The sequence below is a fragment of the Lactuca sativa genome, chromosome 5, assembly GCF_002870075.4.
Source record: "Lactuca sativa cultivar Salinas chromosome 5, Lsat_Salinas_v11, whole genome shotgun sequence".
Taxonomy (NCBI): Eukaryota; Viridiplantae; Streptophyta; class Magnoliopsida; order Asterales; family Asteraceae; genus Lactuca; species Lactuca sativa.
The window spans coordinates 355,554,249-355,562,293 of record NC_056627.2 but is presented as its reverse complement, the minus strand read 5'-3'; positions in this window follow the sequence as shown (position 1 = coordinate 355,562,293).

Genomic DNA, 8,045 nt, shown 5'->3' with positions numbered 1-8,045 from the left:
TGGTCTTCTTGTCAAGAACATCCATAAGAGAGTTCTTGGTAGCCAAATCTTCTTGTAGCTTCGAGAGACGCTCGTCAATGGTTGTGCGAAAGGCTGAGTTGTCATCTGAAAGCATTTGACGAAAAGAGGCGAAGGACTTCAAATCAGTGGAGACTGACGTTGCTAGCTGGTGAACAATAGGTTCCAACGTAGTCTTGGTAGCATTTGCACTCTCCTGTAAAGACTTTAACAGGGAAGAGGCATCAGAAAATAGTTTATCGACTTTTGCGGTCGCTGCCTGACAGGCTTTTGTTGAGGCATCTATGGCGGAGGTTGCAGAAGCAATGGAATCTTGTTGAGCTTTTGAGAAGGTGTCAACAATCTTCTGAACTGCATCTTCAGAAAAGGATGACTGAGAAGCGGAAGAGGAGGCGATGAGCAAGTCAATCTCGTCATGGAGCTCCTTGAGATGTCTTTTTGTGACAGGAGCGTGGTCATCGTCATCACTCTGTACTTGAAACGGACTATAGTAGACCAAGTCAAACGTCATATCTTCCCCTCCAAGGAATGGTTCTTCTCCCTCTGAAGCATGACCAGGAGAAGGTGGTAGTGGTGAATCTGGTGGTGTAGTAGTATGGGTAGGTTCGGGTTGGGTTGTTTCGGGTGTTGGTGTAGGTTCGGGTGCTTTTGTGGTTTCGGTTGCATCAGTATGAACCCCCGTATCAGATACGTTGGCTCTAACATCTGCAGTGGGTGTTGTGGTTGCGTCGGTGAATATTGGTGTTGGTATTGGTATGGAAGTGGGTGGTATTGAAGTAGTGGAAGTTATTGGGGGAATAGAAATAGGAATGGTTTTTGGTGGAGAGGCAATTGGAGAAGTAGATGCATGAACTTCTGGGGTAGGAGATCTGGGTGGAGTATTGCCACGTGGAGAGTCGTCAGAATCTGAACTCTCACCCTCAGACTCGCTTGAGGAGGAAGCGAAAATTAACTTTCGTCGTGGTTGGGTTTTTCTCCTATTTTGCTGTGGAGACTGAGCAGGCTTGGTGGGTTTCCTCTTCTTTGGAGATGGGCCTTTTGCTCCTTTTGCCACCTGTTTCCCCTTATCAGCCTTTTTGCCTCTTGGAGCAGGCTTATCGGCGTCATGTATCGACTTCAACATCTCTGGAGTAAGATCCCTCGGACTAGAACGCTTGAACCCTTTGTACGTCTGGATAATCCGGCTGTCAGCAGGAACATCCCCATACATGGTTTCCAGAATAGACCCGTTGAACGGAAACTTTGAAGTGTCCGACACAATGATCTTCGTGGTATGGAAGGTACCAATCGAAGACATTGGAGCACCAGCGACAATGGGGACGTGGTACTTGTCCATCACCCGTTTCGTGATAAGAGTCCAGAACCTAGCATACGAAATCTCTGAATGTCTGGAGGTAGAGGAGAGACTCTGGGTGAGTTGTTGCCATAGAACATATCCATAATCCATGTTGATGCCATTGTAGATACCATACATTATGTAGAGAAATAAACGGCTGGCACCATCATATCCAACGCTTCGTTCAGATAAGCCCTTGAACAAAACAGTGAATAGCCCATTCCACTGTGGAGGTAGGCACAACTTCTTGAATTTTCGTCGCCGTAGTAAGCACCTCCGTATAACCCATGTTATAGAACATGTTGAACAAGTGACCCATCGGAATCGTTTCAGGGTTAACCCTCGAAGAATCAGGTTCAAACCCTAACAGCGAGCAAAACCTTTGCTTTGAAATTGACACCTTGTGCTCAAAGACATCAAAAAAGATTCTGTCAACGACCTTGTCGTAGTGAGCGGTCGCAAAGATCTGTGACAAGAACTCCATCGGAACAGTTTCAGCCCTAGTAAGTGCAGGAGCGATCGGAGAAAACTTCAGACACTCGATGATGGGGAACATGAAGGCGTCGTAAGCATGAGGGGTTAAATCGATGATTAGGCTTTGTTGTGGGCGAATGGGCAAAATGTGGGATGTTGCGTGAACGGAAGATGAATCTGCCATTGCTTGAAGAAAGTAGAGAAGATGATGAACAGTGAAGGTTTAGGGATTTCTTGCGCTCTGGGAATTTTAATTGCAGTAAAGAGGTAAACGGTGGAGGATGTTGCCTTTTATACTGTGGTGTAAGGAGAGAGAAAGATCTTCCCAAATCTTCTATTAAAAAACGAAGGGTTTTTCGGAGTTGACTGATGCGTGACAGTTGGGGTTGCCGATGATCACGCATGAGAGAGAATGTCAGGTCCCTAATAACACGCCTTCCCATCAGGCGCCGTTTGGAGACGAGACGGTTCAGATTCACACGCGCCCCTCTTGCGCCGTTTGGAGATTAAACGGTTCCGATTCGCACACTTTCCCTTTTAGCGCCGTTTGAAATCAAATCGATTAGACTCCCGCCTGAGTCAGCATGTCTTCATCTTATCCCTTTAAATTGTAACGACATCTTTTGAAAAATGCCCCCACGTGGATTAAAATCAACCACAACCTTTAATCAACCGCCAATCCAAGTAAAATGCCTTGTACTTAATAGAACATGAATTTGGGAAAGTCAAAGATTTTCGCGCTTAGGGTGTAAAAGAAAAGAAATAAAGCAATATATGTTTGGGAAAATATGTGATGTCAATAAAGACACGAAGCAAATGATCCCGGGCACGAATCTCTTCCTTCAAAGTCAAGAGAGACCTTAAAGTGTTTGTGTGGTTTCCCGTTGAATAACGATCAAACACTTATTAAGAAGTGTTGAAAGGCTTCTTTTAACTAGGCTTATTAGGGTGGCTTTCGCTTCGATTCAAACTTTCTAATCTTGATATAAGATAGAAAGCGAACAAAGTACTTGTGAGACCGGTGTAGTCTATTGAACAAGTAGGTTGGAGATAATTTAATTTGGCTAGGAAATATGTATATAAAATCTCAACAAAAATTTAAAACTGGATTCCAAGGGAAGAAAGGTTATTGGTGTTAACAATTTCATAGGAATCACACAAAAGAAAATTTTGAGATTTCATGGAGGTACGTCCGTCAATGCATTAGTGAAAACTAGAGCAAGTTAATTGTTCACCGTCAATTCGTATTGGGTATTGAATTTTGGGTTTCACTTAGATCGTAGTAGCACGAAACTAAGATCATGAACACAGAAATTGTGTAACCATAAACCTCAGTGGTAATTTCTGAGAGTCTCAAGGGTTACGTTTGTGAAACGAATGTGATGGAGAAAACAATTTAGATGGTGTAAGAAATCAAAGTACCTCTGCTGTGAAAAATAGGACCAAGCAGAAAACTCTTATCTCATGTGAGAAGAGAGTTAGGTAGCTCATGATTAGAATAAATATGATAGCCTAATTGGGAAGACAAGCTTTGTGTATACCAAGTCATTAAGGCTATTATTCAGAATCAGGTGAGGCTTTGGACACATACAACAGCATGCTTCTAGGGACACTTAGCTAATTCAACAATTTCCCCATAAACGAACACACAAAAAAAAACCTAAAGCCAAAAAAGAAAATAAAGAACGAAATATTTTTGGAGTTTTTGAATTTATAAAAAAATATTTTTGGAATTTTTTTGATAATAATAAAAATAAAATGAAATAAAAATAAGACAAAAGAAAAAAACAGAGAGAAAAAAAATTTGGAGCTGAACCCGAGCGTTCGGTTTATTTCGGTTGTGAAAAACTTTGGAACCGAACCCGAGCGTTCGGTCTATTTCGGGTGAGAAAAATTTTGGAACCGAACCCGAACGTTCGGTATATTTCGGTTGCCAAAGAAAATAGGTTTTAAAAAGAGAATAACTTTGACAAATAAGATAAATGCATTTGGAACAATTATACATAAGATCTACAACCAAGAAAACTACCTTTGATTGATGAGCGAAAAGCAGATTATTCAAACGAACCCGAGCGTTCAGTTCATTTCGGTACATTAGTACAAGACCCGAACCCGAACGTTCGGTCTATTTCGCTTCTTACTTTTGAGTTTGAGAGGTAATGTTTGGTACTGACTCCGATTCCATCATACCTAGCCCTTGTAGAATTTTGTTGAACGACGCTTCAGGAAGAGCTTTGGTGAAGATGTCAGCCAGTTGATCAGTGGTTCGAACAAAATGAATTTCGACGTTCCCATCTTCCACATGATCCTTAATGAAGTGATACCTCAGTGCTATGTGCTTAGTCTTGGAGTGTTGTACTGGGTTATGACAGATCCTAATTGCACTTTCAGAGTCACAATATAGTGGGATCTTTTTCATATTGAGTCCATAGTCCCGAAGTTGACTTTGGATCCAAATCACTTGAGAAGTACAGGTGGCAGCTGCGATGTATTCTGCTTCAGCGGTAGACAAAGACACACAGGTCTGTTTCTTTGATTGCCAACTAACCAACTTCCCGTCTAGGCTTGAATGAAGAAACCTGAGTTGGATGGATACCATAGGCCTAAAGAGGTAGTTCGCTTGAGATAACGGAGTATGTTCTTCACTGCAAGCATATGAGGTTCACGTGGATTCGCCTGAAATCTAGCACAGTAACAAACAGAGAACATTATATCAGGCCTTCTAGCAATAAGATACATCAGAGAACCGATCATCTGGCGATATAGCGTAATATCAACTGCTGGCTTATCCAATGATGGAGTGAGCTTGGTGCCGAACGCCATTGGAACTTTAACCTTTGAATCTCCCATCATGCCAAATTTTGCAAGGAGAGTCTTCATGTAAGCTTCCTGATTAATAAAGATGCCTTCGGGTCCCTGTCTAATATTTAAACCAAGGAAAAAGTTAATTGGGCCCATTGAGCTCATTTCAAATGTAGTCTCCATCAGCTTTCTGAATTCAGCCGTTAAGCTAGGATTCGTTGAGCCAAAGATGATATCATCGACATAAATTTGAACAATCATAAGGTGGTTACCTTCCTTCTTACGAAAGAAGGTTGGGTCAACCGAACCTTGTTTGAATTTTGACATCTTTAAAAACTTGGTTAGCGTTTCATACCAGGCCCTCGGAGCTTGTTTCAGTCCATATACGGCTTTGTCCAAAATGTAACAGTGATTGGGGTACCTTTCATTGACGAATCCAGGAGGTTGCTCCACGTACACCGTTTCTTCAAGTTCTCCATTTAGAAATGCGCACTTGACATCCATTTGGTAGACCTCAAAGTTTTTGTGTGCAGCATAGGCAAGAAATATTCTAATGGATTCCAGCCGAGCTACAGGAGCAAAAGTCTCTTCATAGTCGATTCCTTCCTCCTGACAGTATCCTTTCACCACCGGACGAGCTTTGTTTCGTATCACGTTGCCTTCCTTGTCCATCTTATTTCTGAAGACCCATTTGAGACCAACAACTGAGGCATCTTGAGGAGTTGGAATGAGGCGCCAAACTTTATTCCTTTCGAATTCATTCAGTTCGTCTTGCATAGCTTGAACCTAATCGGAGTGATCAAGAGCAGTGTTAACTGTCTTTGGTTCAACTTTTGAGACGAAGGAATTAAACATACAGAATTCTACTTTTAAAAATAAGGAAGTTTGTTTTGCCTTTAGTTGTGATCGGGTCAGGACCTTTTCAGAGACATTACCGACAACCTGGGAAACAGGATGATCTCTGGTCCATTTGACAAGAGCAGGGTAATTTGGATCATAAGATGGATCCAATTCAGCGTTTACCATTTCTTCTAGTTCAGATTGACTGTCATCGTCATAAAGCATATCGGCATTCTCCCCCTCAACAGATAAGTTTTCAGGTGTGTCTTGAGTTTCTGGAGCTATAGGGGTTTCGGGTGGTGTTGAGCTTTCAGGTGTTGTAGCACCTTCGGGTGTTGTAGCACTTTCGGGTACTGTTGTGCGTTCGGGAGCAGCTTGAGAACTGTTCTCCCCCTCAACATGTGAGCTCGGCTGTGATGACGAAGATGGGTCCTCCCCCTCAACTGAAGCATCATGTTGTGGAGGTTCGTTAGAACTTGATCCTCCTTCATTCATTTGCTTGGCAGCATCTTCGATGAGTTTAATACCCTGTAGGCTTTAGAAGTGAGAGAATAGCCTAGAAATATCCCTTCATTGGCTTTGACATCGAACTTGTTACGATGTTCTTTAGAATTGAAGATGAAACACCGTGAGCCGAATACATGGAAAAATTTGACATTTGGCTTCCTGTTGTTGATGATCTCATAAGGAGTGAGAGTGAATCGCTTATTGAGATATGACCTGTTCTGCATAAAGCATGCTGCAGCAATAGCATCAGCCCAAAAATATAAAGGTAAAGAAGCAAAACTTAGCATGATTCGAGCCGCCTCACACAAAGATCGGTTTCGTCTTTCGACAATCCCGTTTTGTTGAGGGGTGTAGGGAGCTGAGAAGTTGTGACTGGTTCCTTTTTCGGCCAAGAATTCTTCAAATTCTTTATTTTTGAATTCCAGCCCATTGTCGCTCCTGATGTTGCGAACGACTTTCTTCAGCTGTACTTAAACCTGCTTGATAAACATCTTTAGCTTGAGAGTTGCTTCAGATTTGTGCTTTAGAAAGAACACCCATGTAAACCGTGAAAAGTCATCAACAATAACAAGAATATACTTGCTACCGCCAATGCTTTCGATAGATGATGGACCACACAAGTCAATGTGAATTGACTCTAATGGTTCAACAACTTTAGTGTTTACAATCGATGGGTGACTTTGACGACTCTGCTTCCCCATTTCACACGCAACACATAAATGTTCTCGATCGAATTTGAGCAATGGAAGACCTCGAACATGACCACCTGTGACAAGTTTGTTGATATCCTTGAAGTTGAGATGAGAGAGCCTTCGGTGCCACAACCAGCTTTCTTCAGATTGTGCTTTGGATAACAGGCAGATAGTTGGATTCCCTTTGATGGGTTTGAGGTTCAGGGGAAACATTTCACCTTTGCGCTCCGATTTGAGAATTACTCTTTTAGTTTTCTTTTCAATTGTTTCTGAACCCTCGTCATCGAATGGGACCTTGAGACCGGTACCTCCAACAAGCTGAGATACACTGATGAGGTTGTGTTGTAGTCCTTCAACGTATGCGACCTTCCTAATCGTAAAATCACCATTTGTTATCATTCCATAGTCTTTTATTGTGCCGAATGAGTTGTTCCCGAACTTGACATTTCCACCGTTTGAAAAAGACCGAAATTCCCTCAGCTCTTCCTTCCTTCCTGTCATGTGACACGAGCAACCACTGTCAATATACCATTCTTCGTCAAACTGCTCGTCACTGATAACCTGCAAAAATTAAGCAGATTTAGGAACCCAAAGTTTCTTGGGTCCACGTGAGCCTTTCACAGGAACAGGAATAGTAAGAGAGATGTCAACAAGATATGTTCTTTTTATTAAAGCTGTTTCATCTTTCTTTTTAATGATGAAAACCTTAATTTTATTGGGATTTGTTACAGTCAGTTTGGATTCAAGTTTAGGCACTGGGACATTGGAATGCTTTTGATCGGTTTTGACTGAGGAAACCTTCGATTTTCCTTTCAAATCTGTTGAAGATTTTGGATTTTGAGTATTAACATAACTGGATTTAGAATGAGGTTGAGAGGAATTAAAAGGATTAGAAGAAGTAGAACGAGAGAATTTAGACTGAGATGTTTTCTTTACTTGAAGTTCTAAGTGACCCTTTTGTTTTTTATCATTAGTGGTACCGAACTTAGAACTTTGGTTGCTTTTGCTCTCAGAACCGAACTTATGCTTTCGGTAGCTTGTGTTTTCTGAACCGAACCTTTGCCTTCGGTTATCATAATTTTCAGAACCGAACGTATCCTTTCGGTTGTTATGACCCTCAGAACCGAACCTCTCCCTTCGGTTGTTATTACTTTCTTGCGATCTAACAGTACTTTTCTCTGACTTTGAGTTTCTGTCATGATAAGAGAAATGGGCGTTTTGAGATTGCCAAAACTTTTTCATTCTGAGAGATTCTTCTTGTATCTCATATTCCTTTGCTGCTTCTGATTCTTCACTTGCTTCGGCTGTCGATGGATATTTGCTTTTTTCTTTTGCTTTTTGTCAGCCGGTTCACTCTGAACTAATGACGTTTCGCT